The sequence below is a fragment of the Rutidosis leptorrhynchoides genome, chromosome 2 (genome assembly GCF_046630445.1).
Source record: "Rutidosis leptorrhynchoides isolate AG116_Rl617_1_P2 chromosome 2, CSIRO_AGI_Rlap_v1, whole genome shotgun sequence".
Classification (NCBI taxonomy): Eukaryota; Viridiplantae; Streptophyta; class Magnoliopsida; order Asterales; family Asteraceae; genus Rutidosis; species Rutidosis leptorrhynchoides.
This window is the reverse complement of record NC_092334.1, coordinates 395,826,627-395,852,536: the sequence shown is the minus strand read 5'-3', so window position 1 is coordinate 395,852,536 and position 25,910 is coordinate 395,826,627.

Here is a 25,910-nt window from a genome sequence, read left to right as displayed (position 1 = left end):
ATTTCGAAATCATTCGGACAGCACTCCGTCGTAATATTTTATGTATACTAATAATATCTTGAAATAATATGGAGTAAATATATATATGTAAATCGATTGAGAGAGTTTAGAGAAAAATATTTTCAAGTTTCTATGAAATAATGAAACCTATTGAATTCTATTTATAATAGATTTTTGAATTATTAAAGTGAATTATTAAAGTATGAATTATTAAAGTGAATTATTAAAGTATGAATTATTAAAGTATGAATTATTAAAGTAAATTATTAAAGTATGAATTATTAAAGTGAATTATTAAAGTATGAATTATTAAAGTGAATTATTAAAGTTAAAGTAAAGTAAAAATAAAGTAAAGGTAAAGTTTAAGTATAGTAAAAGTATAAAACTATGTACGTATGATACGCGTATAAATATATATAATATTAATTTAAATTGTTATATATATTTAATAAAATAAAATATAAATATCGTTATCTTTATCATACTAGTTAAGTAATGAGTTGTCAAAAGTGGTTCTAGATATTTATAAAAGTTATATACGTTTTAATAATAAAGTTCTTTTTAAACTGAAAACGTTTTTGTACGTTTGAAACTAAATAGATTAATCGAGTCTTTATGAGATTCAATCTTCCACTATCCTTTGTCTAGTTCTCAATGATTGACAATTTGTTCTTATTTATAAATCACTTTACCATTTTCCAAATATTGTTAAAACGGAAAGATTTCTCAAATCAACGTGGGCCTTTCAACAGAGACTTGTAATCATAATTCAATATATCTGATAATTCAATCATTTGATCTTATCTTCTAATTCCATTGATAAATATTTTGAAACAGATACAATCATATAAAGTATTTAATCTAATATTTTGTTTACGTTTCAAGTTATAATATATATACACATATACATATATAATCATATTCGTTTAATGGTTCGTGAATCGTTGGAACATGGTCGAGGTTGAATGAATGTATGAACATAGTTTAAAATTCTTGCAATTTAACTTAACAAATATTGCTTATCGTGTCGGAAACATATAAAGATTAAAGTTTAAATTTGGTTGGAAATTTCCGGGTTGTCACAAGCACGACACCTTGAAAGATGTCATAAATGCGGAAAATGGTCACACAAAGGTAAATGTTCGAACAATCAAACACATTCCAATTCTGAATTCGTTACTCTATGCAGAGAAGGACCGTTCATATGTTTAGAAGAAAAGTTATTGAAAATTCGAGGTTACGCTTATGTAGCAATGGAAAACCAAATCGAACGACTCTCCTATGAGTCGGCTAAAGGAGGTCTCTGAAAATTCTATCTCACAAGTGAGTATGTATAGTTTTTATTTGTTTTTATTTATTGCTTTTACCCTTTTGATAATAAAAGCTGAATCGTTCGCTATAAAGTATTAAATTGATATTCAATAAAATTAGGTATTCGAAACCGAAATAATTGATATCATACAAAAATTTAATTCATCACTGCGAAATTTACCGTTTATTCATAAGGTATAAATATCTTTAATCAATCAATCCAAAATATTTCAGAAATTCGTCAGGAGTAAAACTAGGTAATATAGCCGAAATTACTTTACCCAAAAGAGGGACAAATATTTTTGTTAATATTTCATTGATTAAAGTGGGATAAAAGACCAAAAAGATTTTTATTTTTATGTTTACCTTGTTTTTAAAATTAATATATAACTATATTATTTTAAATGTAAGTTTGAAAAATTAATAATATTTATATAAAATTTTATGCATTTTAAATTTAAGTTTGGTGTGAATTTAAAAACAAAAATGTACTTTATTTTATTAAGTTAAAAATATGATTTTTAAAATTCGTCGTGAGTTGTAGACTAGGTCATTGAACCGAAATTGCTTTACCCGAGGACGGGACGAAAAATGTTATTATCATTATTTTTTATCTTATTAATTAAAGTATACCAAAAACATAAAATAAAAAAAAAAAAAAAAAAAACACCCCATGTGATCGCATGGGGATTGCAAGGGAAACCCATGTGATCGCATGGGCACCCTGATATGCTCATATAGATAAAATGCACGAGCTTCTCTCTGTCTCATAACACCCATACACACAAACTCGAAAAAACACACACAAACACCCTAAAATCTTCAATTTTTCACCAAAATCATTCAAATTTCGTGCTATAATCCGTTCTAATCATGCCTTTCTTCAGATGGGGAAGCAAAAAGGTAGAAATTTCACCCCTAAACTCCTAAATTTCCTAATTTTTGTGATAATTATAATTAATTGTCCTAATTTAATTTTGATGATTTCTAGCATAATTAGAGTTAAATTGTGAGTATATTATGCTTGTATAACCTAGATTGATGCTATTTGTCATGATTTGAAGTCTTAAACTTCAAATTTTTTAGAAATCTAGGGTTTGTGTTCTTGAGCAATTTGGGGCTTTTTGATAAAAACAGGTTACGGCCGATTTTTGTTATGAATTATTGCTAAATTAAGTAGTGTAACATGTTTAGGTAGCTAAATGATCCTAAACATGATTTTTGAGCATCAAAGTGGACTTTTTAAGTCTAAAATTCATGAACTTGATTAAATTGATGTAATTGCCATTTGAAACTTGTTTAATTGCTAGTAATGATTATTTTAACATGTTATTTGAGTTGAATGCTTATGAACTTTGTATACCTTTTCATATATGCTTATTTGAAAAATTGTAGAATTGATAAAAATATGAAAATGAATATAAGTTTAATATGGATTAAACATGTTATTGTAGTTGTTTTAATTTGCTAACACTAATGCCTATTTGGAAGCACAAATTTTGTGTTTAATGTGTTTTGCAGAGAAATACAGATACGGACGGTGCATCATCGTCTAGACAACATGAACAAGAACCTGAACAAGAACCTGAACAAGAACCACAACCGGAACCACAATCTGAACAACAACATTATGATCAACACATGCTATATTATGAGCCGGAACTACTGTTTTACACTCATTATCGTCAATTTTAGCCTCACCCGAGGATTATGCACCCACTTATCGATGACCAACAGTTACATCCCAACCTAAAATTCGATCGCTGATGTGTGCAGCGGTGTGTACGAAATAGTTATTATTTTTACTACGAAATACGATACAAATAACACAAGTTTTAATTATTTATTTACAAATGGGATATACCTAAACCTTGCTACAACACTATAGGCAGTGTACCTAATCGTAAAGTAGTATAGTTTTTAGTAAGTCCGGTTCATTCCACAGGGAGATGGCTTATTTCACACTATATTTTAATTAACTATATTTGTACAAAATATATATAATTATATATAATAATATATAAAAGGGGGTTTACCGTTTAATGACCGGTTTGTCGGTTTTATATTTTAAGTCACAATTAAAACCTAATGCAAAATATAAATGACGATAATTTAAGTGCGTAAAATAAATAACAATATAATAATTATGCTTATTTAAACTTCTGTAACCATGATGTTTGACGTTTTGATTATTTATTACCCTGGGTTAATTGTCCTTTGTCCTGGATGTAATTGAAACCTATCTGGGTTTTGCCCATAATAGTTCATCGGTCATAATTATAAAATGCTCGGCAAATTTAACCTTATACCCGAAGTTAAATATTCCAACTAATTGGGGATTCGAACTGTAACAAGGTCTTAATACTTTGTTTAATGAATATACCAGGTTATCGACTGTGTGTAATCCAAGGTTTTAATACTTTGTTAACAATTACACCAATTACCCTTGAATGTAATCCACCCCTGTTTTAATGAGTCCATTAACTATTAATCCATCCCCGTGTCCGGTCAAATGAACAATAATTCGTACTTATAAATATCCCGCTCATCGTGTCCGATTAAGCGTATGTGGTTATATATAGATATGTCAAATCATAACCTTTATATTAAATTAACGAGGTATCGTTAATTTAATATAAAGCCCATTAATAGCCCATAGTCTAATTTTCACAAGTGTCATTCTTTTGTCCAAACCTCAATTATGGTACAAAGTCCAATAACCTTATCTTTAATATTTAGTCTAACATCACGATTACTTTGGCTTAAATAAGCATAATAATAACTTAGTTACGAGACATTAATTTTAAAAAGGAAAACATAACTTACATTGAGTATTTATCGCGTAGTGTTACACGGACAGAATTTCGACTTCAAAACCCGTAAAATAACCTTTACATAACCCAAACTAATCTAATATAAAACTAAACTAATATTTATCTATATTTATATATATATATATATATATATATATATATATATATATATATATATATATATATATATATATATATATATATATATATATCTTACAGAGGGAGTAATATATTTATGGTATATATTTCGGCCAGAATTCTGTGGCTTTTATAGACCTGACCAAACTTTTGGGGCCATGCGATCGCATGGCTCCCCTTTGTTATTTCCATGCGATCGCATGGAATAGAAATCCAGCTCACATTGCCTTGGACACTAGCTTGTCGACATGATATATAAATATATATAATATATATATAATTTATATAATTATATATATATATATATTATATTATATTCTTGTGCATAGTAGACTTGTAATTTTTGGTCCGTTGAGTCTGGCGTTGATAGTTGTCTCAGGTCCCGGTTTCGGATTTTCGAACGTCCTTTCGTACGATTTAATATCTTGTACTTTGCGTTTTGCAATTTGTAATTTGCACAAAAAATTATTTTTCTTAACTCCCAAAATCCGCGCAAGTCTTTTAACTCAATTTTTGGGACGCTTTTGAGTGCACTGTGACTTTAAGGACCCTTTTCCAGTTTTAGGACGCTTTTTTCTTCAATTCTTTAATCTTCGTGCTTTTCGTTTCGTAACTTGTACTCTTGTTAATTTTAGACGTTTCTCATCATTAATTTGAACCACTTGAATTGTATCTTGTACATTTGAGCTTTTTGGACGTTTTTGTCTTCGAATCTTTGTTTTCGCCTTTTGTCTTTGCACTTATTTATTATAAACGAATATCACTTGGAAATAGAACAATTGCAACTGAAAACTTTACATATCGAAAGGATATTGATACTAAATATATGTCTATTTGGAGCACTATCAAATATCCCCACACTTGAACGTTGCTTGTCCTCAAGCAATACAGAATTTGAAATTAAATTACACGAATCACTTATTTATTCTTCACACTTTATACATAAGTGATTTTGATACGACGGTATAAACAATGGTAGTAACGATGTGGTTTACAGTCCCACATGACTATAAAAATTTAGATCCTTAAGGAAATTGGATCTTTATGAAAACATTGATCTTTTGAAAATTCATTCTAGCTTTTACCCTAGATAAGTTTTCCGGAATAACCCTTCACCGGTGTTCGCAAAATGTTTTTGTGGGTTTGGTGGGTTTCAGATTTGAAAATTTTAGCTCAAAACTTATGGTTTTGTGTCACCCACTTGCTAACCTTGTATTAGGAAAGCAACACGTCCAGTATACTTGCTCCGTATATTACCTTTCGGTAAACTACCGTCCGGTTGTAAAGGAAAGCGTTGAACAAGCAAATGTTAAGGCGATGTCTAATGACATGCAGATGTTCATGGTCTACAACGTGTCGGATGCAATTACTATTCTTTGTAGGAGCAATAGTAAAGCTCACCCTATAGTTTTTCGATCTGGCACAAGGTCCTGTCTTTGACCATGATATGCAACCACCGTTCTTACGGTTGACACCCGAATTAGTTCAGGTGACCTAATGAATTCCAGGTGAATTCCTAGGATTTTACGTTCGATGGTAATGAACGCATTGAAAAATAGGTTTTCAGAAAACAAATCGGTTTTAATTTGATCAAAATATTTTCTCGTTCAAGCTCGAGTTTAGATATCATCGAATTCCATGACTTTGTAATTCTCAATCTTTAAAGTCAATCTCAAGGATTGAGTAATATCAGACTTAAAAGCTGATTTTTAATCTTTAAGGAGATTATTCTTTCTGGGGGTCTGATTCATTAGTCTTATCAAGCTAATTTACACGGCGCCCTCCCCATTTTACGAGACAGATCCTCTCATGGTTAGGATAAGTCTGACCACTTGGCGACCCTGTTTGATGCTGAGGTCCGTGGATTTCCTGCTGATTTTAGAGATGACTTTTCTAGATTTTTCGTCAACCTACAGCTGGTCTGGACGACAACTTCTTGACCTAAATCAAGAAGCGCGTGTCTTTTTCGGAAGACTTTACTTTCTTTTAATGATGGAATTGATTCATCGTGTAGATCCATCTATTCTTTCAAAGGTATTACAATAAATCGGGTAAAACTAATTAGTTTAGTTCAAAGCAAAAGCACCTGCAATAAACTTTACAGAAACATGTGATAGATAGTTTTTAATTAAATAACTTGGCACATTCTCCCCACACTTGGCTTTTTTCATGCGTCTTTTTATATCCTAATAAATTCAAGCGTTTTAGTTGTTTCTCAATTTATGTCCTTTCCGAGGTAATAATAATTTCGGCATTAACAATTAGTTTTATCGTTCATAAATATGTATAAACATGATTTTGAATTCATTTAGTTGAAAATTTTTAAAATTTTCACAAAATTTGGCAAATAAACTAAGTGCAAACCCGAGAGAATTTATAAACCTTCCCCACACTTGAGATCATGCAATGCCCTCATTTGCATAAAATCAGACTATAATTATAAATTCTCGAGGGTGATAACTGTAGAAAAGTGATTAAAAATACCCAGTTTGTAATTACAAAGCTCGTCGAATGATAGATGGCGCGCCTCATCGTTAATTCCTTCTTGTTTTATCACACATGTTTTTCTTCAAAAACAGTTGCTTTTCTGAACTGTTTGCTAATCTTTGAAAATGCGTCTTTTACCCTAACTTATTATGCATGTTTATTAATGAGTTATGCACTAACCCGAACCCCGAATTTAATGTTAAGTGGGGTTAGACTTTCCCATACTTAGCTGACGACATGTGAAGTTGGTAGAATAAGTTCCACGAATTAAAATAGTGAGCCAGTTATTTACATCTCGGGTGGTATAAAATATATCAATGGGTTTAAAGTTTAGACTCACCCGATCGTCACTACTTAATTCTTTTTTAAGTGTAGCTTTTAGTAAATGGATTTGTCTCTTTTCTGGTTCTTGGTCAAATGTATCGATATACACCGACATACATATTATAGGGTGGACAGTTCCTAACATTTTCTTCCTTTTATTCTCGGGATCAAAGTTTTCACCTCTATTACCCAATTGGGTGAAATCCGAGGTGTCATTATCTATTACAGCTCGTAGTTCATCTTCGGTAGATGACTCGTCTATTGAGAATATTGGGTTGGAAGGTTGTGGCTGGATTGAAGGAAATTCTTCTTCATTAACAGTCCTTATCGGTTCCTCCACTTTGGTCTCGGGGGTAAAATTTTCAACATTATCGTTTTCCCAAGAGTACCAATTTGTCACCCTTACTTCTTCTTCATCCATTGATGGATCGATGATTTTGTCAGTAGAGGCTAATGTGTCGATATGTTGTGAAATTTGTAAAGCTGAATAAAAAGTATCATCGGGATAATTGGTGATTTCGGAGCTCTCAAATTCATCAAAATTCGATGATATGAGATTTTCTTGCACAATACTCCTCAGATCAACAGGTGTGTAATCTGATAAAGTTTCAGCTTGCCGATTTACAAACTCTCTCATTTGTTCATTTTGAGCATCGAGTTCTTCGAGTTTGATTTTCATATTGCCTAAAAGATTTTCAGACACATAATGTTCCTCGTCTTCTGGTTGTTGAGTTTGGATATATTCTTGGGAATAATCCCAATTTGAATTGTATTCTTCATAATCATTCCATTCAGGTTCTATGGGTGCATAATTTTCCATAGGAACGTAATAATAACATTCCCATGTTGAGTGATAATCTCCACAGATTTCACAACCAGTTATTGTTTCATCATTCGTGAGCCAAGATTGACCGAACGAATTTTCATCAACACCCGTTTGAGAGTATTGGTTTCGTATGTCATAAAGAGTTTCCAAAATATTCTCGAGATTTTCCATAATGCGCTTATTACCAAATTTTAGCTACAATGTGGTGCATTTACTTAATTATCCTATTAGTTAAAAAAATAAAAATTATATAAGTTATCAAATTAATAGACTTTTCTGCTTTTGCCCACGTTTAGAATAGCCAATAGATGCAGCAGGGAGCCAGAACCTTTTAAATCGGAAGCTCACAACTCAGCCACTAACAAATTCAACTATTACTACGAAGCAAAAAATTTGGATATCTATCAATTTAACCGCTTAAAATAATTTTTCGTTTGAAAAATAAAAATCTATGTCCTATAAAATAGCGTGTCGAGAAATAAGTAAGAAAAAGATTACGCGTCGAAAAATGTAGAAAAATAAAACTAAGAAAGAAAAACGTCGAAACTTAAAAGTCTAAAAACTAAATCTAAAAAGTTGCTCCTAAAGGTCTAAAGGTAAATGCAATTTTATTCGGAAAACGGCAATTACTTATAAGGCACTAAAAAAATTAAAGCGAAAAACGGCGTCGCAAAATTCTAAAGCGCCTAAATCTTAATTCTAAAGAAAAAGCACTTAAAGGATTTTACGGCAAAGCCTAAAAACTAAAAATATAAAATAACTACGGCAAAACTAAATTTAAAACTATATAGCGAACGATAAATATTACGAAATAAACGATAAAAAGACAAATTATAACTAAAATGATAAAAATACCAATTTTATAAAAATATTATTTTTATATTATTTATTATATAAACATATTAAACTATATAATTAATAATAATAATTAAAACTTAATATTACTAATTAAAACTAAAACTAAATAATAAATTAATTAATACCCTAATTGATTTAAATAATAATAATTATATTTAAAACCTACTTGTAATTAATGCCCGAAATCAGGCCTGTCAGGTCACCCCATGCGACCGCATGGTTTTACAACACCCGGCTCATGCGATCGCATGGGCCTGGGTTCCAGTTTTAGTTTTTTTTTTTATTTTTAAATTTTATATTGTTTTTCTAAAAATTATATATAAAAATATTTACACAAATATATATATTAAAAATATAGCGTTTCGTCGAGTTCCCCGGCAGCGGTGCCAAAAACTTGATGTGTGCAGCGGTGTATACGAAATAGTTATTATTTTTACTACGAAATACGATACAAATAACACAAGTTTTAATTATTTATTTACAGATGGGATATACCTAAACCTTGCTACAACACTATAGGCAGTGTACCTAATCGTAAATTAGTATAGTTTTTAGTAAGTCCGGTTCGTTCCACAGGGAGATGGCTTATTTCACACTATATTTTAATTAACTATATTTGTACAAAATATATATAATTATATATAATAATATATAAAAGGGGGTTTACCGTTTAATGACCGGTTTATCGGTTTTATATTTTAAGTCACAATTAAAACCTAATGCAAAATATAAATGACGATAATTTAAGTGCGTAAAATAAATAACAATATAATAATTATGCTTATTTAAACTTCCGTAACCATGATGTTTGACGTTTTGATTATTTATTACCCTGGGTTAATTGTCCTTTGTCCTGGATGTAATTGAAACCTATCTGGGTTTTGCCCATAATAGTTCATCGGTCATAATTATAAAATGCTCGGCAAATTTAACCTTATACCCGAAGTCAAATATTCCAACTAATTGGGGATTCGAACTGTAACAAGGTCTTAATACTTTGTTTAATGAATACACCAGGTTATCGACTGTGTGTAATCCAAGGTTTTAATACTTTGTTAACAATTACACCAATTACCTTTGAATGTAATCCACCCCTATTTTAATGAGTCCATTAACTATTAATCCATCCCCGTGTCCGATCAAATGAACAATAATTCGTACTTATAAATATCCCGCCCATCGTGTCCGATTAAGCGTATGTTGTTATATATAGATACGTCAAATCATAACCTTAATATTAAATTAACGAGGTATCGTTAATTTAATATAAAGTCCATTAATAGCCCATAGTCTAATTTCCACAAGTGTCATTCTTTTGTCCAAACCTCAATTATGGTACAAAGCCCAATAACCCCATCTTTAATATTTAGTCTAACATCACGATTACTTTGGCTTAAATAAGCATAATAATAACTTAGTTACGAGACATTAATTTTAAAAAGGAAAACATAACTTACATTGAGTATTTATCGCGTAGTGTTACACGGACAGAATTTCGACTTTAAAACCCGTAAAATAACCTTTACAAAACCCAAACTAATCTAATATAAAACTAAACTAATATATATATATATATATATATATATATATATATATATATTATATATATATATATATATATATATATATATATATATATATATATATATATATATATATATATATATATATATAATATATATATATCTTATAGAGGGAGTAATATATTTATGGTATATATTTCGGCCAGAATTCTGTGGCTTTTATAGACCTGACCAAACTTGTGGGGCCATGCGATCGCATGGCTCCGCTTTGTTATTTCCATGCGATCGCATGGCATAGAAATCCAGCTCACATTGCCTTGGACACTAGCTTGTCGACATGATATATAAATATATATAATATATATATAATTATATATATATTATATTATATAATTTATATAATTATATATATATTATATTATATTCTTGTGCATAGTAGACTTGTAATTTTTGGTCCGTTGAGTCGGGCGTTGATAGTTGGCTTAGGTCCCGGTTCCGGATTTTCGAACGTCCTTTCATACGATTTAATATCTTGTACTTTGCGTTTTGCAATTTGTAATTTGCACAAAAAATTATTTTCCTTAACTCCCAAAATTCGCGCAAGTCTTTTAACTCAATTTTTGGGACGCTTTTGAGTGCACTATGGCTTTAAGGACCCTTTTCCAGTTTTGGGACGCTTTTTTCTTCAATTCTTTAATCGTCGTGCTTTTCATTTCATAACTTGTACTCTTGTTAATTTTAGACGTTTCTCATCATTAATTTGAACCACTTGAATTGTATCTTGTACATTTGAGCTTTTTGGACGTTTTTGTCTTCGAATCTTCGTTTTCGCCTTTTGTCTTTGCACTTATTTATTATAAACGAATATCACTTGGAAATAGAACAATTGCAACTGAAAACTTTACATATCGAAAGGATATTGATACTAAATATATGTTTATTTGGAGCACTATCAATCGCTGTTGGACAGAATACCCGAAATTTCAAAAGAACATGCACATTCTTTACCACAAAAATATTGAAATGCCTCGGGTAATCGATTGGGAGCCTTTAGAAGCGGATAACCTAGCCGAACCGGTTAGGGATTTACTAGTTCAGAGGTATGGTAACTCTACATTTAACGATTGGATCCGCTTATTTACTACGCGTAGAACTATATATAGAGAATGGTGTGTTGAATTTCTTAGCACTATAGAGTTAAATAATGAGGTTACTATGTTAGGAGATAAAAGTTTTATTAGATTTCTTTTAGGAGGTACAATGTATATAATGTACATGTTGGACATGGCTAGAGCTTTATTAATCTACACCCCCGCTGAGATTATTACAGCTGATTGTAATAGTTTAATTGCTGAAGGTGAAAGGGTAGATAGGAACTTTGACGCTAACACCATATGGAGGCGTATGTCAAGATTTAGGGAGTTTACGCAGGGTGGAAGACACTCCTACTTAGATATTGATAGAGCAGAGCTCTGGGTAATACATAGATTCTTAGCGAACTCGATTACACAAAGGGGTAGAAACAAGGAAAAAATTACCTTAAACGATTTATTTTACCTTAAGTGTATTCGAGACCCGAGGAGCTTTGTTAACATTCCTTATTGAGTAGGACACTATTTGTCTAAAGTTATTGAGGGTATGCAAGCAGGAAGTATTATAGGGGGAGGTATTTTTGTTACTCTTATTGGAGAGTACTTAGGTGTAGATAAAGAGCATGGGGGTCCGATGGTAGAGATTGAGGAACAAGCCAAGAGCATAGGCTTGCAGGTTTATCAAGGTGTAAAGGTACTAAAACGGAGGCACAATATGCCAATACCATATCAGGGCACCCATCCACAGGTAGAGAGGGGTTTGGATGAGGAGATGGAGGAAGCAGATGACATTAGGGATGTCATTAGGGATAGTTATACTGATGTCTTCCAGCATGTAGATGAGGTGGGAATAAATAACCAGGCTAAGCATCATCAGTATGAGCAATGGAGAGCCGCATATGAGTATGAGCACTCCAGGTGATGCCAACACGATAGCTGGAAAGTTCATCAGCACCAAATCATGAGCCAGCTATCATATCAGGTACCACGTAACTACATCCCGACTCGGCCTGCTTTTTATCCACCACATCAGCCCGACATGCGACCACCCTTTGACCTGTACGACCCCAATCAAGCCTACCAGGACACCTATCACCAACCATGGAACCCGAGTGATGATATGAACTGGAATCCCAATCTAAATCAATAGTGTTCCATTGGTGATTTCTTATCTTTTATTATTTTTATCTATTTATGTTAAACATATAACATTTTAATACTTTTATGTAATGTTTAACATTTTTATTATTTTGTACTAATATTTCATTTTTGTAATTTGAAAGTGGGATATTAAGTCCCATTTCAAAATACCATGCATGTTTATATTTGTATTGTGTGTATTTTATCTCATGTACACAACAGGGTAAAACAGCGCATTTTCAAAGACTGGCATTAAGTTCAGTAAAAGCAACTAATTTTGACGACAAGATGCAAAATATATGTGAAATAATAACTGCATGAATGAACAAATGATGTGCACCATTTATCATTCAAATAAACAACAATATGTTTGGAAACTTTGGTAAAATTTAATCATTTTTCTACGCTAATCACCCTCAATAATTTAAATTTTTACTGATTTCTTGCAAATGAGGGCATTGCAAGATCTTAAGTGTGGGAAGGGATTAAATTCTTTCGGATTTTAAAGGTTTGACTTATACACTTGGTTTAATAGCCACCGTTAAAATACTAGTAAAGCAATAGTTGTATTAGAATCTAGTGATCTCTGATTATAAAGAATAGCCCTAGTCTTATATACTGACTACCCACTTCTAGTAAAATTTCGCAAAATTTTTAACTAAATGAACTCAAAATCATGTTTATACATATTTATGAACGATAAAACTAGGTGATAACACCGAAATTATTGTTACCTAGGAAAGGACATAAATTGAGAAACAACCCAAAACGCTCGAATTCATTTAAAATGGAATATAAGAGAATAAAAAAGCAAAGAAAGAAAAATAAAAGCCAAGTGTGGGAAAAAATTACCAAGTTATTTAGAACATATATCACATATTTTTGTACAAATAATTGAAGATACTTTTGTTTTGGACGATATTAATCAGTTTTACCCAGTTTATTGTAATATAAATGGAACTTAAAAGGAAGTAAAGTCTTCCGAGAAAAAGACACGCGCTTCATGATTTATGTCAGGAAGTTGTCGTCCAGACCAGTTGTAGAGTCTACGAAAAACCTTGAAAAGTTTTCTCAAAAATCAGCTGGAAATCCACGGACCTCAGCATCAAACAGGGTCGCCAAGTGGTCAGACTTATTCTAACCATGAGAGGATCTGTCTCGTACAATGCGGGGGCACCGTGCAAATTAGCTTATAAGACTAATGAATCAGATCTCCAGAAAGGATAATCTCCTTAAAGATTAAAAATCAGCTTTTAAGCCTGATATTACTCAATCCTTGAGATTGACCTTAAAGATTGAGAATTCAAACTCATGGAATTCGATGATATCTAAACTCGAGCTTGAACGAGAAAATATTTTGATCAAATTACAAACCGATTTGTTTTCTGAAAACCCATTTTCAATGCGTTCATTACCATTGAACGTAAAATCCTAAGAATTCACCGGAATTCATTAGGTCACCTGAACCAAATCGGGTGTCAACCGTAAGAACGGTGGTTGCATAGCATGGTCGAAGACAGGACCTTGTGCCAGACCGAAAAACTATAGGGTGATCTTTACTATTTCTCCTATAAAGGATAGTAATTGCATCCGACATGAGATAGACCATAATCAAAAGCATGTCATTAGACATAGCCTTAACAGTTGTTTGTTCAACGCTTTCCTTTACAACCGGGCGATAGTTTACCGAAAGGTAATATATGGAGCAAGTATACTGGACGTTTTGCTTTCCTAATACAAGGTTAGCAAGTGGGTGACACAAAACCATAAGTTTTGAGCTAAAATTGTCAAATCTGAAACCCACAAAACCCACAAAAACATTTTGCAAACACCGGTGAAGGGTTATTCCGGAAAACTTATCTAGGGTAAAAGCTAGATTGAATTTTCAAAAGATCAAATGTTTTCATAAAATCCAATTTCCTAACGGATCTAAATTTTTATAGTCATGTCGGACTGTAAATCACAATGTTACTATCATTGTTCATACCGCAGTATCAAAATCACTGATGTACATAGTGTGAAGAATAAAGAAGTGATTCTAGTAAAGTTTATATTCAAGTTCTATATTGCTTGAGGAAAAGCAACGCTCAAGTGTGGGAATATTTGATATGCTAAAAATGAACATATATTTTATAGCATTATCCTTCAAGAAAGACAAGCTTTTAGTTGCAATTGTTCTATTTACAAGTGATATTCGTTTAAATAATAAAAGATGAAGACAAAAGACAGATTCGACAATTTGAAGACACAAACGTCCAAAAAGCTAAAAAGTACAAAGTACAATCCAAGTGGTTCAAATTATTGGTGAGAGCCGTCTAAGAATTACAAGAGTACAAGCCGTAAAACGCAAAGTACAAGATATTAAATCGTACGAAAGGACGTTCGAAAATCCGAAACCGGGACATGAACCAACTATCAACGCGCGACTCAACGGAACTGAAAGTACAAGACAACTATGCACATGAATATAATATAATATATATATAATTATATAAAATTATATATATTATATTATTAAAAACCGTCGGTAAGCTAGAAAACAAGATGAAGTGAGCTGTCCTAGGCCTCCAAGCGATCGTATGGCCAGAAGGCACATATCCCATGCGATCGCTTGGCCTCAAAAACTTGAACTGGTCCTATAAATTGCAAGTTTGGGCGACGAGTTTAACACACCTTCATTTACTAATCTCTCTCACTCTCTCAAATATATTTATATTTATTTTATAATTATAATTTTAATATTAAGTTAATAATAATAAGGTTATAGTGGCGAATGTTTTAAGTTTGTAAGTCGAAATTCTGTCTGTGTAACACTACGCGATTAATACTCATTGTAAGTTATGTTCAACCTTTTTAATTTAATGTCTCGTAGCTAAGTTACTATTATGTTTATTTAAGCCGAAGTAATCGTGATTTTGGACTAAATATTAAGACGGGGTTATTGGGCTTTGGACCATAATTGGGGTTTGGATAAAAGACCAACACTTGTGGAAATTGGACTATGGGCTATTAATGGGCTTTATATTTGTTTAACTGAATGATAGTTCGTTAATTTAATATAGAGATTTACAATTTGAGGTAATTATAAATAACCACATACACTCGATCGGATACGATGGGCGGGATATTTATAAATACTAATAATCGTTCATTTGACCGGACACGGGAATGGATTAATAGTCAATGGACTCATTAAAATAGGGGTGGATTACATACAAGGAAACTTGGTGTAATTGTTAACTACATATTAAAATCTTGGGTTACACACAGTCGATAACCTGGTGTAATCATTAACAAAGTATTAAGACCTTGTTACAGTTTAAGTCCCCAATTAGTTGGAATATTTGACTTTAGATATAAGGGTAATTTGACGAGGATACTCGCACTTTATATTTATGACCGATGGACTGTTATGGACAAAAACCAGATGGACTTATCAAATAATCCAGGACAAAGGATAATTAACCCATGGTAATAAATTAAAATCAACACGTCAAACATCATGATTACGGAAGTTTAAATAAGCATAATTTCTTTATTTTATATCTCATCGTACTTTTATTTATTGTCATTTTATTTATTGCACTTTTAATTATCGTACTTTTAATTATCGCACTTTTATTTATCGTCATTTACTTTACGCTTTAAATTAAGTTGTATTTATATTTAATATCTTACATTAGGTTTTAATTGTGATTTAAGACATAAAATCGATAAACCGGTCACTAAACGGTAAAAACCCTCTTTTATAATAATAATAATACTTATATATATATATATATATATATATATATATATATATATATATATATATATATATATATATATATATATATATATATATATATATATATATATATTTATATATTTATACAAATATAGTTTAAAATATATATAGCGTTAAACTTAGCAGCTCCCTGTGGAACGAACCGAACTTACTAAAAACTACACTACTCTACGATTAGGTACACTGCCTATAAGTGTTGTAGCAAGGTTTAGGTATATCCATTCTATAAATAAATAAATAAATAACTTGTGTAAATTGTATCGTATTTAATAGTATTTCGTAGTAAAATATAATCTATTTCGTACTACACCTCGCACACATCAATAAGGTGCATGTATTCTCAGCCCAAAAATATAGATTGCAAAAGCAATTAAAAAGGGAGCAAATGAAACTCACCTTAGCAGCACATAAGGTCATTCACCGAAATGTTACCGAAACTCGAAATGCAAAATAACCGTAGATCTCAACCTAGAGAACATATGTTGGTCAATACATGTCTAACAAGCTAGGTCGGGTCATAGTGTATCACAATCCTAATGCTCGAGACCGACATGCAAAAGTTAACAAAAGTCATCTCAAAAGTCACCTGGCCCAATATGATCTTTAAATCTATACATGTTTATTATATTAACATAGTATAAGTCTTGATAATTGAACGAATTTATAGTTTATCAAACTCAAAATATTATTTATTTCGGGAGCTATATTATATTTGAATTATCATGGCAATCGAAAATGTTTTATTATTTCACATAGTTTTCCTATACTTGTAAAATCAGATTATAGTGTTTATAAAGCTTTTAAACATGATAAGACAGTCAACTTTGATAATTGTTCAACAAAACGAGACGTGTCTTATATAAGAATTCATTTACTCGATTAGTAATATCTAAAAATTCAATTTATCAATCTCATAGACAAGTTGTATAAATATTAATTTACATTTTCAAACACAATTTCAATTAACGTCAAACATAATTCAGTTGACCATATCTTTTAATTCGTTCATCGAAATCACGCGATTTCTAAATGAAAAGTTATTAATTTTTTGATAGCTTTCTAACGACATGCATATCATATAATTTATATCAGTAGCATATGTATCAAATTCGGTGATTCATCATAACCTGTCTATCGACAAAATTAAAGCATACAAGCATGCATAAACATATATACTCGAGCACTAGACATGGATACACTATTAATATATAAAAGATAAGATATGAATGCTCACGTATCAATATTGTGATTCAATATTGCAGGAAAGTATGTAGACGCAACGGAGATGATAAACACTAGGTTTGACTTGCGAACAATACCCACGAACATTACCCATAACCTCCATAGCTATAACCCATATTTTCCTTAGTTCTATCCCGATTGAAAAGCTTGTTTTGAAATCGTTTGGGCATAACCTCGTCGTAATATTTTATGTATAATAATACTCCTAACTATAAGATTAATAATAATATTAATCTTAATAATAATAATAATAATAATAATAATAATAATAATAATAATAATAATAATAACAATAATAATATTAATAATAATAATAATAATAATAATAATAATAATAATAATAATAATAATAATAATAATAATAATAATAATAATTATAATAATATAAATATAATTATAATACAGAGTAAGAATGGATAGATAGATTGAAGAATGAATCGAGAGCAGAAGGCTCGTGCCTTTTATAGGCTTTTTCTGATTATTACAGCTCCGCGATCATGGAATTTTTGTGCCTTACAGCTCCACGATCGCGAAGGTACGCATTTCCAGCTCACACATTTTTGTTCACTAACTTATCGACATAATTTTATATTTATATATAATATATATAATTTATTTTAATTAATTATATATTATATTATATTCTCGTGCATAGTTGACTTATAACAATAGCTCCGTTGTCTTGTACGTTGATGCCCGGTTTATATCCCGGTTCCAGTTTTTGAACGTCCTTTCGTACGCTTAGAAAACTTGTACTTTACGTTTCGTGACTCGTACCTTTGTCAAAATATAGACTTACATTACCAATAACCATATTACCCGAAATGTATCTTGTACGTTTTAGTGTTTTGGTCATTTGCTTCTTTAAATTACCTTCTCATTATTTATTAAAATACATTTAATAATATATTAAGTCTTTATAACAAATTATTTTAAATCTAAATTTATATTATATTTTATCACTTTGTAAAATATATATATATATATATATATATATATATATATATATATATATATATATATATATATATATATATATATATATATATATATATATATATATATATATATATATATATATATATATATATATATATATATATATATATCTATTTACATATAATTTGTTCGTGAATCGTCGAGCACAGTCAAAGAATAATTGAATACATGAATATAGTTCCAAAACTTTTTAGACTCAACATTACAGACTTTGCTTATCGTGTCGAAATCATTTAAAGATTAAGTTTAAATTTGGTCAGAAATTTCTGGGTCGTCACAGTACCTACCCGTTAAAGAAATTTCGTCCCGAAATTTGATTGGGATCGTCAGGCTGACAATAAGTATGTTTTCATGACTCATATGAGTTGAAAATTAGAGTTTTATCATCATTGAGTAATATGAATAAAACAATTCGTTTATGTGAAGAGTAGGAGTGAAGCTATCGCAAAAAGTTAAGATAGAGATTTAACTTTTGACGTAGTCACGGTGGATTTTCGGATTTCAAGGAATTTAAAGATAATCCTTGAAATCCATAATAGATTTGATTCTCCGGTAATCAAGAAAATTATGATCCTCTTTGATTAAATGCAGTAATCTGCCTCGATTGCTAGGTCTGATATTTCGCGATAAATTGACCTCTTCCGTTCCATTATTTTCTCCACCTCTATACTTTCTTCCTTAATTCATACTTTAAAGTATTCGTCAATATGCTCCATCCAGTTTTGATTCTTGATATACTCCTAACTTTCATATCTGTCATTCTTCTTTTTCATCTGCTGCCGGAAAAATCTATTTACTTCTACTATACTCTTGGTTTTATAGTGTTTTTAGTTCACCCGTGTCTTTATATTGCTATATGCATCGATATACACGGTTTGTAATTTCCGTGTTGTTGTTGAGCTTTATATCTTCCCTTATATTTCGATGTCTCTTCTTCTGTCTTTCTATAATCATTGACATCCATAGTTAATGCTCTCTTCTATTTGCTGCAATTTATAATCCCATTTCTATTTCGGGGCTTCATGCTTTTGTTTTCTCTTCACAGGTAATGGTCCAGAATTCGTAGGTATGGAGTTTCGAATGAACATGGCTAATGTTCTAAGAGAGAAATTGTAATAGCACGATCTTGATTGGTTAAATTACCAGAATTTAAGAGAAAAGATAGAACTATCAAGAAATTATGTTCTTGATATGTTTATATACTAGATAGAGTGTAAGAGTCGTGTAACATGACACATGATGATGTTATGATCTGTGAATCATCACGTTCCATTAGAAACTCAGCATGACTTACTGTAATATAATCACGTTGATCAAGTGTCATTATATTATACTAACTCATGCTTCAGTTCCCAATACTACTTCAAAACATTCATATTTTAAACTCGAAGGTTTACAGAATATAGAAACTAAACAGTTTCCTTTATGATGTAATACAGATAATGCAAGAAGATAAATGATTTCAGATAAGGATAGTTATGAAAATATCATCAGAAATATCGAGGATATTTATAATGAAAGATACGATGATATCTTAGAATTTCTAATATCGAAAGGTGATGAAGAATATTTATCCGCAAAGGTTTAGAGTCAGGAGCAAGTTATTCGTTAATGACTTCAGTAGACACTAAATCATTTGGATTCTTTGAAGGCAGGTTTAGTCTTTGTGATTTGTCCACAGCCTCCTTCATGGTTTGCTCAATCTGTTTTCCAGTTCCAAACCTTTTCTTTTTCTGAGCTTTGTCAACACACTATTCTTTATCATCAAACTTTTGGTTGTTAAGGTCGTTTACAGTTTTTGCTGCTTCCTTCAACTTTTTCAACATTCAGAGTATTGATTCGTAGACTGGTTGCTTTTTAGAATTTTAGAATGAAAGCTCATAATTCTAAGAGATGAATGTTATATGTATACATCTGATGTTCTAGTACAGTTTTGAATTCAAAGTATGACATTTGAAAGATGTAAGAATCTAAGAGTGATGTTTTCTGTTAAATCTTGGCTTGGATTCTGATTTTTCAAAATCAGAATATGTAATCAAATTTGCATGCGAATGGTTGTTTTGATTTCTTGGAAAGAATGTATATCGTTGTGAAAGTAGTGAGTATAGTTGATGATTTGCTGAATCAGAATCGAAGCATGTTACATATTAATTGTGAATTTATGTATCTTTCGGGTATTACCTACCCGTTAAAAGTTTCACAAGTAATATTTTGTAACAGAGAATTTTATTACAGTCTTTATGAAAATATATGTATGTATATTTTCTTCAGATGTAATACAGATTTAATGAGTTAATATCATATTAAGCTCATTTGATTTTCGGCTGGATTAGAAATGAATAATCTCTAAAACATTAAAGATTTCATAATCTTCGCGGAGTATTTCACTAATTTAATCAATACTTCGTTTTTCAGTTTTATTGATATTTCCTCAGTGAATCATGTTGGTGCTTATGGAACTCTTGCTAACTTCGCAAGGTACGAATGATGTTTTCTGGAAAGTTTCAAGTACATCAAAAATGAAAGTGTAAAATCAAACATGTATTTGAATAATACACTTGATTTATTACGAAATGGAATCTATTAAGTCGAAGCAGAGATTATAGTTAACGATTGTTAAGTCATTAACGAAGGATGTACATCATAGCATATTAATAACATGAACTAACCGAGTAGTTAAGATTCACACGTAATATCTTAGTACGAAAAGATTTATTTTGATCTCAAAATTCATGTATATATAAAATATACGTATAATTTCTTCAGAGGGAATGAGTTAATACTTCATAACTCATTGATACGATATACGCGTTGTTGATTAGTGATGATGTTTGCGGTGATTATGGATCTGGCGGAGCTTGTGATGTTATAGATGCTGCTGATGCTGACAGTACTGACGGTGCTGGTGATGCTGACAGTACTGTTGATGCTGCTGGTAAAACAGATCTAGCTTGTAAATCATGCACCATTCCGATCAGGGTTTTATTTCATCATTTCTATTCGCTAACTCATCTGGTTTACAATTAGAGCTAGAATAAGTAATCTCTAAAACTTTTAGAAACTACATATTCTCTGCAGAATATTTCTTCGATGAAGTTATGAATCAATACTTCATCGTTTGTTGTTATTGGTATTCCTTGGTATCTATGGTGCGTATGACGTTGATGTTCGAGGTACAGATTGTGATGTTGAGGTGTGGGATGCGGATGTTGTTGTTGGTGGTGGTAATGATACTGTTGGTGTTGATGATGGTGGTACTGTTGATGCCGGTGATGCTGCTGGTGCTTGTAATCTTTGCACCATATTCTCCAAAGCCACTACCCGAGCACGAAGCTCGTTGACTTCTTCTACTACACCGGGATGATTGGCGGTTCGGATGAGCGGATGAATAAGATCCAGAATTTGAGATAGTATATAATCATGACGAGATACTCTGGAGATGAGAGAGAAAATGTTATTACGAACAGGTTCGCCGGTAAGTGCTTCAGGTCCTTCGCCAAGAGGGGAATGTGGTGGATGGAAGGGATCACCTTCTTCTTGTCTCCAATGGCTAAGTAGGCTACGAACCCATCCCCAATTCATCCAAAATAGGTGATGGCTGATTGATTGATCCATTCCGGTTACACTGTCTTCGGAGTTCAGGTGAATATCCATATCGGAATAGCTGTGGAGTTTAAGGAATTTGAACTAGATATGGGATCCATCTTTTATAATTAGAGAGATGATTTTTAATATGAAATAGATTATAGAATTTAGATTGGTACTCTTCAATATATAATTTACATATGTATATATAATACCAAAATTCCATAAATCACGGAGGAATTTTCGAAAGATGGCAAGCATAGTTTACAGTAATAGATATGCTAAGATATGAATTCGTCTATACACTATGTATGCAATAAATGCAGGAAGCATGTCTAGGCTTAAGAATGATAAGCATGTAATTTCTGACAAGAAATGATAAGTAAAACTCGATAAAAACAGATATGGTCAAAGTCCAGACTCACTAATGCATCCTAACAATTACCAGTTAAACACACTAATGAAAATTCTGGTTCCCTATGATCTCAAGCTCTGATACCAACTGTGATGACCCGTCCAAATCCATTTGGACGAATACATCATTCATTGATTTCATAGTGAGGTTTTTACCTCTATATGATACGTTTTGTAAAGATTGCATTCTTTTGAAAAGGCACACCATAAATGAATATATAAATCCAAGGTTTTCGACAGCTGATAATTTCTACGTTTAGACAATTACCGTATATAATAGTTTTTAACAATACATCCGTTGACAATACAGTCAAATAAGATACATGGTGATGATTTTGTGAATGCAAAGTTTTCTCGAATAAAGCATGTACGACTCCATGCACATAGCTTGTATAACGTATAAGTAAATAGTGGAAGACTTCTAGGAACCTGAGAATAAACACGCTTAAAAGTGTCAACACAAAAGTTGGTGAGTTCATAGTTTTAATGTTGCGCATAATCTGTATATAAAGGTGGATCACAAGATTTCAGTTGTTTCATCCAGAAATGTTTATCAAATTATCCTACAAGATTGAGCACCCTGGTAACTAAACTTAAACATCTATATAATAAGTACCCATGTTTTAACATACATGCAACCAACATGTACAATACACACAAACCAGTGTGTACTAACCTCAAATAGCATACGTCTGTTTTATAGTTCAGGCTAGGGTTTCTATACCTGGAACAGACGGGGATGTCAAGCCCTATGGATCCATATACAACTACTCGTGCCCACCAGTTCTTATAACCGGCAGTTACTAGTTACCAAAGCTAAGGGATTTTTGGTTCAAACTCAGTGTAGAATTAAGTATGTACTTGTATTCATTGCGTTTAAAATAAAGTGCATGTATTCTCAGCCCAAAAATATAGATTGCAAAAGCAATTAAAAAGGGAGAATATGAAACTCACCTTAGCAGCACATAAGGTCATTCACCGAAATATGACCGAAACTCGGAATGAAAAATAACCGTAGATCTCAACCTAGAGAACATATGTTGGTCAATACATGTCTAACAAGCTAGGTCGGGTCATAGTGTATCACAATCCTAATGCTCGAGACCGACATGCAAAAGTTAACAAAAGTCATCTCAAAAGTCACCTGACCCAATATGATCTTTAAATCTATACATGTTTATTATATTAACATAGTATAAGTCTTGATAATTGAACGAATTTATAGTTTATCAAACTCAAAATATTATTTATTTCAGGAGCTATATTATATTTGAATTATCATGGCAATCGAAAATGTTTTATTATTTCACATAGTTTTCCAATACTTGTAAAATCAGATTATAGTGTTTATAAAGCTTTAAAACATGATAAGACAGTCAACTTTGACAATTGTTCAACAAAATGAGACGTGTCTTATATAAGAATTCATTTACTCGGTTAGTAATATCTAAAAATTCAATTTATCAATCTCTTAAACAAGTTGTTTAAATATTAATTTACAGTTTCAAACACAATTTCAATTAATGTCAAACATAATTCAGTTGACCATATCTTTTAATTCGTACATCGAAATCATGCGATTTCTAAATGAAAAGTTATTAATTTTTTGATAGCTTTCCAACGACATGTGTTAGGACCCCGAAGTTGTATAGTGTTAATGTGAAATAAGCTTAAATGATGGTTCCTTAGAAGAGGGCTATATAAGGAACCTAAGTAGTCCTAATTAGATAGCCATTGCATTGTAACTGAGTTCTAGAAGCTGTGAATGTAAATCTTATTGATTCTCTCTCATACCGAATCTCCTTTACACTTACCGAATCTCATTCTAACTTGTCTTTTCTTCTAATCTCAACATGATCTGACCTATCATTTGGTATCAGAGCTTTCAGGGAGTGATATTACATAACTAGATCGATCCAGAGATTGAAGATTACAGAATTTGAGCACTCTCGGTATTTTGAATCAGATTCGGTATAATCGAATCTGATAATCTGACGTTCAGATTCTTGTGATAAGTTCAGCGAAGGTGTATTAGGTTGATTAGAAAGAGTTTCAATCATCATTACAGCTTTTTAACATCAATTATGAAGAATCAAGTTGATTTTTAGAGTTCGTGGCTAAAACTCTTGGTATTCATCATTTCTAGATTGATTCTGTAGTTTAGTAAAGGTTTGAGGTTTCAGTTGTGATCGTGAGGTGTTTAATCACATTTCTGACGGTTTAATTTCATCAATTCTTCAAGTTTTGAAGATTTGATCTACATTCGGTATCGTAACTGCCTTACCGAATCTGCTTCAAAGCTGTTAATTCTCAATCAGTGTTGCAAATTGTGGTATGTTTGTGATTCTATCACATTCGGTTTGATCATACGCAGCTAATTGGTGTGATTTGAGAAAGGATTTGTTTGAATTCTAAGTTTTCATACTTAGACTCGGTATTGTCAACTGCTATAGTTGACATTCGATATCCTATACATTCGGTATCTTTGACATTTTGTGTGATACTAACTTGTTTCCTTGTGCAGCAAGGTTACAGAATCTAATTCAAAGGAATTGAATTGTGTTTGAATTCAAATTCATACAGAATCTGACAACCGAGTCAGATACCGAATTAGAATCTCGGTATCACTTAATTCATTGGTTTTAAGTGTTCTCAGGCTATAGAATCTGGTTTACCGAATCTATACTAAATCTGAGTGTGTTGTATTTCTGATCAGTTTCTGATACAGAATCTGATTTACCGAATCTGCTATAGTATAGAATCTATACCGAATCTGCTACAGTACCGAATCAGATACTAAATCTGACATTTTTGTTAAATTATTGTGATTTTTCATCCTAGATTTGTGTAATACCGAATCTTTACCTAATCTACCTCATTTTCAAGATGTCTACTCAAGATACTTTGATCATTGGATCAGATTCCCATCCTCCAGTGTTGTTTGATGGCAAGTACACTCAGTGGCTTCACCGAATCACTCAGTACATAGACTATAAGGGTGAGAAAGCAAAGTACATATGGGCTTCTCTGAGAGATGGTATGTTGTAGATTATCATCCGGATACTGGTATGCCAATTCCAGTCTATGAACTTTCTGGTGATAAACGTGAGAGAGCTCAGGGTGACATAGAGGCAAAGAACATTGTTATGCAAGCTATCCTGTATGAGTTGTTTGAAAATGTTGATAGCAACACCACTGCAAAAGATATATGGGATGAGATCAAATGACAGCAAGAAGGTTATGACATGTCAGATGTTACTAAACTGAATAAGGCTCTGGGATTTTATGAAGATTTCAAGCAGGAACCTAATGAACCACTCAAGGATACCTATCGTCATTTCAATGGTGTTCTCAATGAGTTGAAAAGGTGCA